General features: G+C 44.7%; 1 protein-coding gene across 1 annotated transcript in view; it reads left to right on the top strand.

The window, feature by feature from the left end:
- Nucleotides 1-7,500, top strand: part of ak8 (adenylate kinase 8) — a 104,249-nt gene that overhangs the window by 78,856 nt on the left and 17,893 nt on the right. The window lies entirely within an intron of this gene.

The following is a 7,500-nucleotide window of genomic DNA, read 5'->3' as shown; positions in this document are numbered from 1 at the left end:
GGAGGCTCCTGCCTCCAACAGTCGCTAGTGACATTATACTCGTTATTGGCAGTCAATGAGTTAAGGAAAGGAGGAAAAAGAGACTAAATACAGAGTGGCCATATGTGTGGTTGGTTCACGTTCCTTATCTCTGGTTGGTTCTCGTCTCTTATCGTTGGTTAGTTCCTGTCCCTTGTTTCTGGTTGGTTCCTGTCCCCTATCTGCTTGGTTCCTATCCCTTATCGCTGGTTTGTTCCTGTCCCTTATCTCTGCTTGGTTCCCATCCCTTATTGCTGGTGGGTTCCCGTCCCTTATTGCTGGTTGGTTCCTTATTGCTGGTTGGTTCCTGTCCCTTATTGCTGGTGGCTTCCTGTCCCTTATTGCTGGTTGGTTCCTTATTGCTGGTTGGTTCCTGTCCCTTATTGCTGGTTGGTTATTGTCCCTTATTGCTGGTTGGTTCCTGTCCCTTATTGTTGGTTGGTTCCTGTCCCTTATTGCTGGTTGGTTCCTGTCCCTTATTGCTAGTTGGTTCCTGTCCCTTATTGCTGGTTGGTTCCTGTCCCTTATTGTTGGTTGGTTCCTGTCCCTTATTGCTGGTTGGTTCCTGTCCCTTATTGTTGGTTGGTTCCTGTCCCTTATTGCTGGTTGGTTCCCATCCATTATTGCTGGTTGGTTCCTGTCCCCTATCTCTGCTTGGTTCCTATCCCTTATCGCTGGTTTGTTCCTGTCCCTTATCTCTGCTTGGTTCCCATCCCTTATTGCTGGTTGGTTCCTTATTGCTGGTTGGTTCCTGTACCTTATTGCTGGTGGGTTCCTGTCCCTTATTGCTGGTTGGTTCCTTATTGCTGGTTGGTTCCCATCCCTTATTGCTGGTTGGTTCCCGTCCCTTATTGCTGGTTGGTTCCCATCCCTTATTGCTGGTTGGTTCCTGTCCCTTATTGCTGGTTGCTTCTTGTCCCTTATTGCTGGTTGGTTCCCATCCATTATTGCTGGTTGGTTCCTGTCCCTTATTGCTGGTTGGTTCCCATCCCTTATTGCTGGTTGGTTCCTGTCCCTTATTGCTGGTTGGTTCCCATCCCTTATTGCTGGTTGGTTCCTGTCCCTTATTGCTGGTTGGTTCCCATCCCTTATTGCTGGTTGGTTCCTGTCCCTTATTGCTGGTTGGTTCCTGTCCCTTATTGCTGGTTGGTTCCCATCCCTTATTGCTGCCACATCGTTCGGATCATGTGAAAATACTTTCCAAAGTGATGTCATCAAGCATTTGCTCGGTTTTATGTTATGAATCAGTGTCAGGCTGAGTAAGAACTGATGAATAATGTGTTACTACACACACACACACACACACACGCACACACATACACACACACACACACACACACACACACACACACACACACTCACATACATACAGTACACAGCCAAATCAACATTGTAACAAGTATGTGGTTGTTCTCTCTGGTTCTGTTTCAGTGACATTTCGCTGGAGGCTCCTGCCTCCAACAGTCGCTAGTGACATTATACTCGTTATTGGCAGTCAATGAGTTAAGGAAAGGAGGAAAAAGAGACTAAATACAGAGTGGCCATATGTGTGGTTGGTTCACGTTCCTTATCTCTGGTTGGTTCTCGTCTCTTATCGTTGGTTAGTTCCTGTCCCTTGTTTCTGGTTGGTTCCTGTCCCCTATCTGCTTGGTTCCTATCCCTTATCGCTGGTTTGTTCCTGTCCCTTATCTCTGCTTGGTTCCCATCCCTTATTGCTGGTGGGTTCCCGTCCCTTATTGCTGGTTGGTTCCTTATTGCTGGTTGGTTCCTGTCCCTTATTGCTGGTGGCTTCCTGTCCCTTATTGCTGGTTGGTTCCTTATTGCTGGTTGGTTCCTGTCCCTTATTGCTGGTTGGTTATTGTCCCTTATTGCTGGTTGGTTCCTGTCCCTTATTGTTGGTTGGTTCCTGTCCCTTATTGCTGGTTGGTTCCTGTCCCTTATTGCTAGTTGGTTCCTGTCCCTTATTGCTGGTTGGTTCCTGTCCCTTATTGTTGGTTGGTTCCTGTCCCTTATTGCTGGTTGGTTCCTGTCCCTTATTGTTGGTTGGTTCCTGTCCCTTATTGCTGGTTGGTTCCCATCCATTATTGCTGGTTGGTTCCTGTCCCCTATCTCTGCTTGGTTCCTATCCCTTATCGCTGGTTTGTTCCTGTCCCTTATCTCTGCTTGGTTCCCATCCCTTATTGCTGGTTGGTTCCTTATTGCTGGTTGGTTCCTGTACCTTATTGCTGGTGGGTTCCTGTCCCTTATTGCTGGTTGGTTCCTTATTGCTGGTTGGTTCCCATCCCTTATTGCTGGTTGGTTCCCGTCCCTTATTGCTGGTTGGTTCCCATCCCTTATTGCTGGTTGGTTCCTGTCCCTTATTGCTGGTTGCTTCTTGTCCCTTATTGCTGGTTGGTTCCCATCCATTATTGCTGGTTGGTTCCTGTCCCTTATTGCTGGTTGGTTCCCATCCCTTATTGCTGGTTGGTTCCTGTCCCTTATTGCTGGTTGGTTCCCATCCCTTATTGCTGGTTGGTTCCTGTCCCTTATTGCTGGTTGGTTCCCATCCCTTATTGCTGGTTGGTTCCTGTCCCTTATTGCTGGTTGGTTCCTGTCCCTTATTGCTGGTTGGTTCCCATCCCTTATTGCTGCCACATCGTTCGGATCATGTGAAAATACTTTCCAAAGTGATGTCATCAAGCATTTGCTCGGTTTTATGTTATGAATCAGTGTCAGGCTGAGTAAGAACTGATGAATAATGTGTTACTACACACACACACACACACACACGCACACACAACACACAGAGACACACGTACAGTACAAACACACATTTACATAGTAAATAAATACATGCAACAATGCACACACACATACAGCAGGGCTTTAGACTGCTACGCCAGCATATTGAAATAATGTAATGAGGTTTGTTGCATAATGCATACATATAAAATACATACATGCATACATAAATACCATAAAACTCAAATGGCCTGTATTTTGGACAGGTGTCTATCTTGCTCAGCAAAGATGGGAAATACTTTTTTTTTTTTTTAACGATTTACAGACAACAATTATCAAATAATTTATGAATTACAAATCATTAATTTGATTTCTCTCAGAAATTTGATTTGTTGCATCTCTGTCCAGTCAGGTCTTCAGCACTGGACAGCACCCAGCCCGTACACACTCAGCAGCTCTTTAGTGTGCAGAGAGTCAGGCCTTCAGCACTGGACAGCACCCAGCCCGTACACACTCAGCAGCTCTTTAGTGTGCAAAGAGTAAGGCCTTCAGCACTGGACAGCACCCAGCCCACACACACTCAGCAGCTCTTTAGTGTGCAGAGAGTCAGGCCTTCAGCACTGGACAGCGCCCAGCCCATCTAGGGATGGGTATCGTTAGGATTTTATCGATACTACTACTCTTATCGATACTGCTTGACAGTTCGGTACTTTATCGATACTCTTATCGGTTATTTTTGATAATTTAAGAAAAAAAGACAATTAATTAAGAACAGAATCGACATTGCTTTATTATTTATACAACTTTATAAATAAGTATTATAAATAAATATAATTTCTTCAGCAACAGCAGCAGCAATGTTCTTTTATATAACTTTATAAATAAATATAATAAATTAATATAATTTCTTCAGCAACAGCAGCAACGGGTGCAGGCCTTTGACAACTAACTTTGTCACAGCCCTGTGACACTCGTTCACCCTATCCTCTGTCATCCTTCCTCTAGCTGCTAGGGAGAAAGGACTTTGGGTGGTGGAGGTAGAGGGAGGATGTGTGGTGGCTCTGGGCTCACTGGGCTGGGACATGGTGGCTGACACCTCAGCTTGACGATCTATACAACGTTTTTAGATTGTAGTATTTGTAGCTAAACAATTATTTTGTTTATTAGCCTATTTGTAATAATTCGTTATTAGCCTAGGCAACTCCGTATCTTGGCTTACCGGCTGCAGTGGACGTGGATGCAGATGGAACACTGCGCGCAAGGCAGTCGAAAACGGCGCATTTCTGCACACTAATATCATGTTTTGCCAACAGATGTTTTGATAAATTGCTCGTATTGCCACCCTTACTGGCAAATGTTTTGTTGCACTTGTGGCAACGTGCGTTGTCGGCATCGACTCTTGTAAAGTATATCCATACTTTCGAGCGCTTCGCTCTATTCGCCATCACGAGTGCATGCAGAGGCAGAGCTGTCTGTGTCGCACTTCAGTACGGAGACAGCACCTTCCTTAAGTTAAGAAGTACCCGTATGTGTATGACTATGATGAGTATGTGTGAGTCGCGACTCGCGAGGAGTGTGTAATAATAATGGCTCGCTGCGGCTCGCTTCTCGTGCAGAGACAGAGAGAAGAGAGATCGTTCGCAACTTTTAAATTCCTAAAAAAAAACTCATAATAATAATTTCTCTAGAGTATCGATAGCAGTACCGATGACGTCGGAGCTTATAAATACTCCGGTCTTGTCTAATATAGTACCGGTTCCCGTTTAGAACCGGGGTCCAGGGGTCATCCCTACTAGTACTCAGCAGCTCTTTAGTGTGCAGAGAGTCAGGCCTTCAGCACTGGACAGCACCCAGCCCACACACACTCAGCAGCTCTTTAGTGTGCAGAGAGTCAGGCCTTCAGCACTGGACAGCACCCAGCCCACACACACTCAGCAGCTCTTTAGTGTGCAAAGAGTAAGGCCTTCAACACTGGACAGCACCCAGCCCACACACACTCAGCAGCTCTCTAGTGTGCAGAGAGTCAGGCCTTCAGCACTGGACAGCACCCAGCCCACACACACTCAGCAGCTCTTTAGTGTGCAGAGAGTCAGGCCTTCAGCACTGGACAGTGCCCAGCCCACACACACTCAGCAGCTCTTTAGTGTGCAGAGAGTCAGGCCTTTAGCACTGGACCGCGCCCAGCCTAGTGGCCAGTTTGGCCAATTTTCACCAGACATTATGACCGAATGTAGTTTACTTTAGCTTGTAATAAGCTTTCTCCCTCCTCCATCCATCCATCCATCCATCTACCTATCATTCTATCATCTATCCCTCCAGCCATTCATCCTTCCATTCATCCATCCATCCATCCATCCATCCATCCATCCATCCATCCATCCATCCATCCATCCATCCATCCATCCATCATTGTATGCATGCATGTGTTTCTGTGTAGTGTGCTAGGAGCAGTGTGTGGCCTTTTTCTCAGTACTTCCATTGCGCCACCAATCCTGTCAGCGCTGTGACAGCTTCTCTCTGTAGAGACTCTCACCTGAATACACAGTGACAGGAGGATTATTTTATTATTATCCTGAAGGGCCTTGATGGCTGCGATAACAAGCTGCCTATGAAAGGTACCTCGGCTGCTTGTGAAGATGAGAGGAGCTGCTATCAGAGACGCTCTGCTCCTCCAGATCACAGCCGGTGCTGTTTAACCACAGATTGGCTGATAGTAACAACCTGTCTGTCTGTTTGAGACAATCCCACTGTGTGAGAGGACTATCAATCAGCCGGATACTGGATCACTTCAAAGCTGAAAACATCTTCATAGCTACAGGAACCCAGGTCTCTGTGGGTTTGTGTTGATGTATCCAGTGATGAATATAGAGGCTGTGTTTAACTAGATGTCTGACTGGGAGTATTATCTCCATCAGTAGCGCTAGCTCCTGTATAATGTACTACATAAAAGCTGACATTATGCTGAAACCATCTATGAAGAAGCTAGTGGAACTCAAGTCTGTTGGTTTATTCATACAGTGGTGTCTATGAATATAAAGCCTCATGCTTAACTGGTAATGGGTTGCTGGTAACAATCTATCTGTCGGTTCTCTCTGTCTAATCGTGAGAGTTAGTCTCTCACTCAGCCTGTTAGCTCCAGTATACTTCCTGTTAGTTCCTGTATACGTATGATGTATATCATGCCAGTTAGGGTACCATGTGTATACTGCACCTTGTGTATACTGTTTACTTATACTCTTACTCATAGTATATATTCAGATTCAAATTCTTCATTGGCTATATTTATTGTAACATAATATAATTGATAGGGCATACAGACCCTTATTTTTCTCATATTTTTATATTCAGATCTAATTGTATTGCCTATTATGTGTTTCTACTATTATCCTGCCCATACCTGTACCCGAATTTCACCAAGGGGATCAATAAAGGAATATCTTATCTTATCTTATCTTATTTCCTGCTAGCTCCTACCACCTTCCATTGTGATGAAATGCATTCTAATGAGGTCTAAAAATCTTGGTCAGTCTAGCACACTCAGCAAGTGTTACTGCTTGATGCATTTACAGGATGCTTATTGGTTATTATTAGTTATTGTTTATTGGTTATTTAGTTCTAGTACAAGACAGCATGGATTTAAGATGCTAACTGAACATCCGGACTGTATTATATCTGTGAAAACACAGCTCCGGATAAAGCTATTCCTTGATGATGGATTATTGTTGATGATCGGTTAACCCTCGAGTCAACCTTTAAAAGAATCACACCTTTAGCCCTTTGCCAAAAACTGCGATCTCAGTAAAAACATATCCTTTTCATGTATTGTTCAAATTTCTTTTCATGAATATCATTATTAACTTCAGTCCTCACCATACTTACTTACTTAGGCCTTTTATTCCTTTCGGAACATAGGCCATTGATGAAATGTTTCCACCCCGTCTGTCTTGAGCCATCCTCTCCAGCTGTTTCCACGTCAGTCCCCTTGTCTTGAGTTCCTGCTCAGTGTCTCTTCTCCAGGTGTTTTTGGGTCTTCCTCTGCCTCGCTTGCCTTGTGGGTTCCAGGTTAATGTCTGTTTGGTTATTGCGGTTTTGTGTCTTCGAAGTGTGTGCCCAGTCCAGCTCCATTTTCTCCTGGTCAGCTGGACCTCCACTGATTCTTGCTTGGTGCATTCCCACAGCTTGATGTTGGTGATTGTGTTTGGCCAGAAGATCCTGAGGATACGTCTCAGACAATGGTTGATGAAGGTCTGCAGTTTATTGATGTTAGTGGTGGTTTTCCAGGTTTCAGAGCCATATAGCAGTACGGATTTGACGTTGGAGTTGAAGATTTTGAGCTTGGTGTTGAGTTTGATGTTTCGGGTTTTCCATATCTTGTTGAATGTTGCTCTTGCTTTTCCTATTCTTGCCCTTACGTCTTCCTCAGTCCCGCCATCCACAGCTATAACACTACCCAAGTATGTGAATTTGTCAACCTCTTCCAATGTCTGGCCCCTGATGGTTATGGGGTTCGTGCTTTTATTATTGACTCTGATTACTTGAGTTTTTGGTCCATTTATTTTGAGCCCAAGTCCAGCTGCAGTTGTTTCTAGCAGCTGGGTTTTGTCTTGCATCTGTTGATGGTTGTGTGAGAGTAGTGCGATGTCATCCGCAAAGTCCAGGTCTTCGAGGTGCTCCGTTAGACTCCACTGGATGTCCTCACCATACATATCGAATATTTATTCATTTTCAGGATTTTAACAAAAAAACGTATTAGGGTTAGGG

Source organism: Notolepis coatsorum (genome assembly GCF_963971535.1).
Source record: "Notolepis coatsorum genome assembly, chromosome: 2".
Taxonomy (NCBI): domain Eukaryota; kingdom Metazoa; phylum Chordata; class Actinopteri; order Aulopiformes; family Paralepididae; genus Notolepis; species Notolepis coatsorum.
The sequence above is the reverse complement of the archived record's forward strand: the minus strand, read 5'-3'. Positions and strand labels throughout refer to the sequence as shown.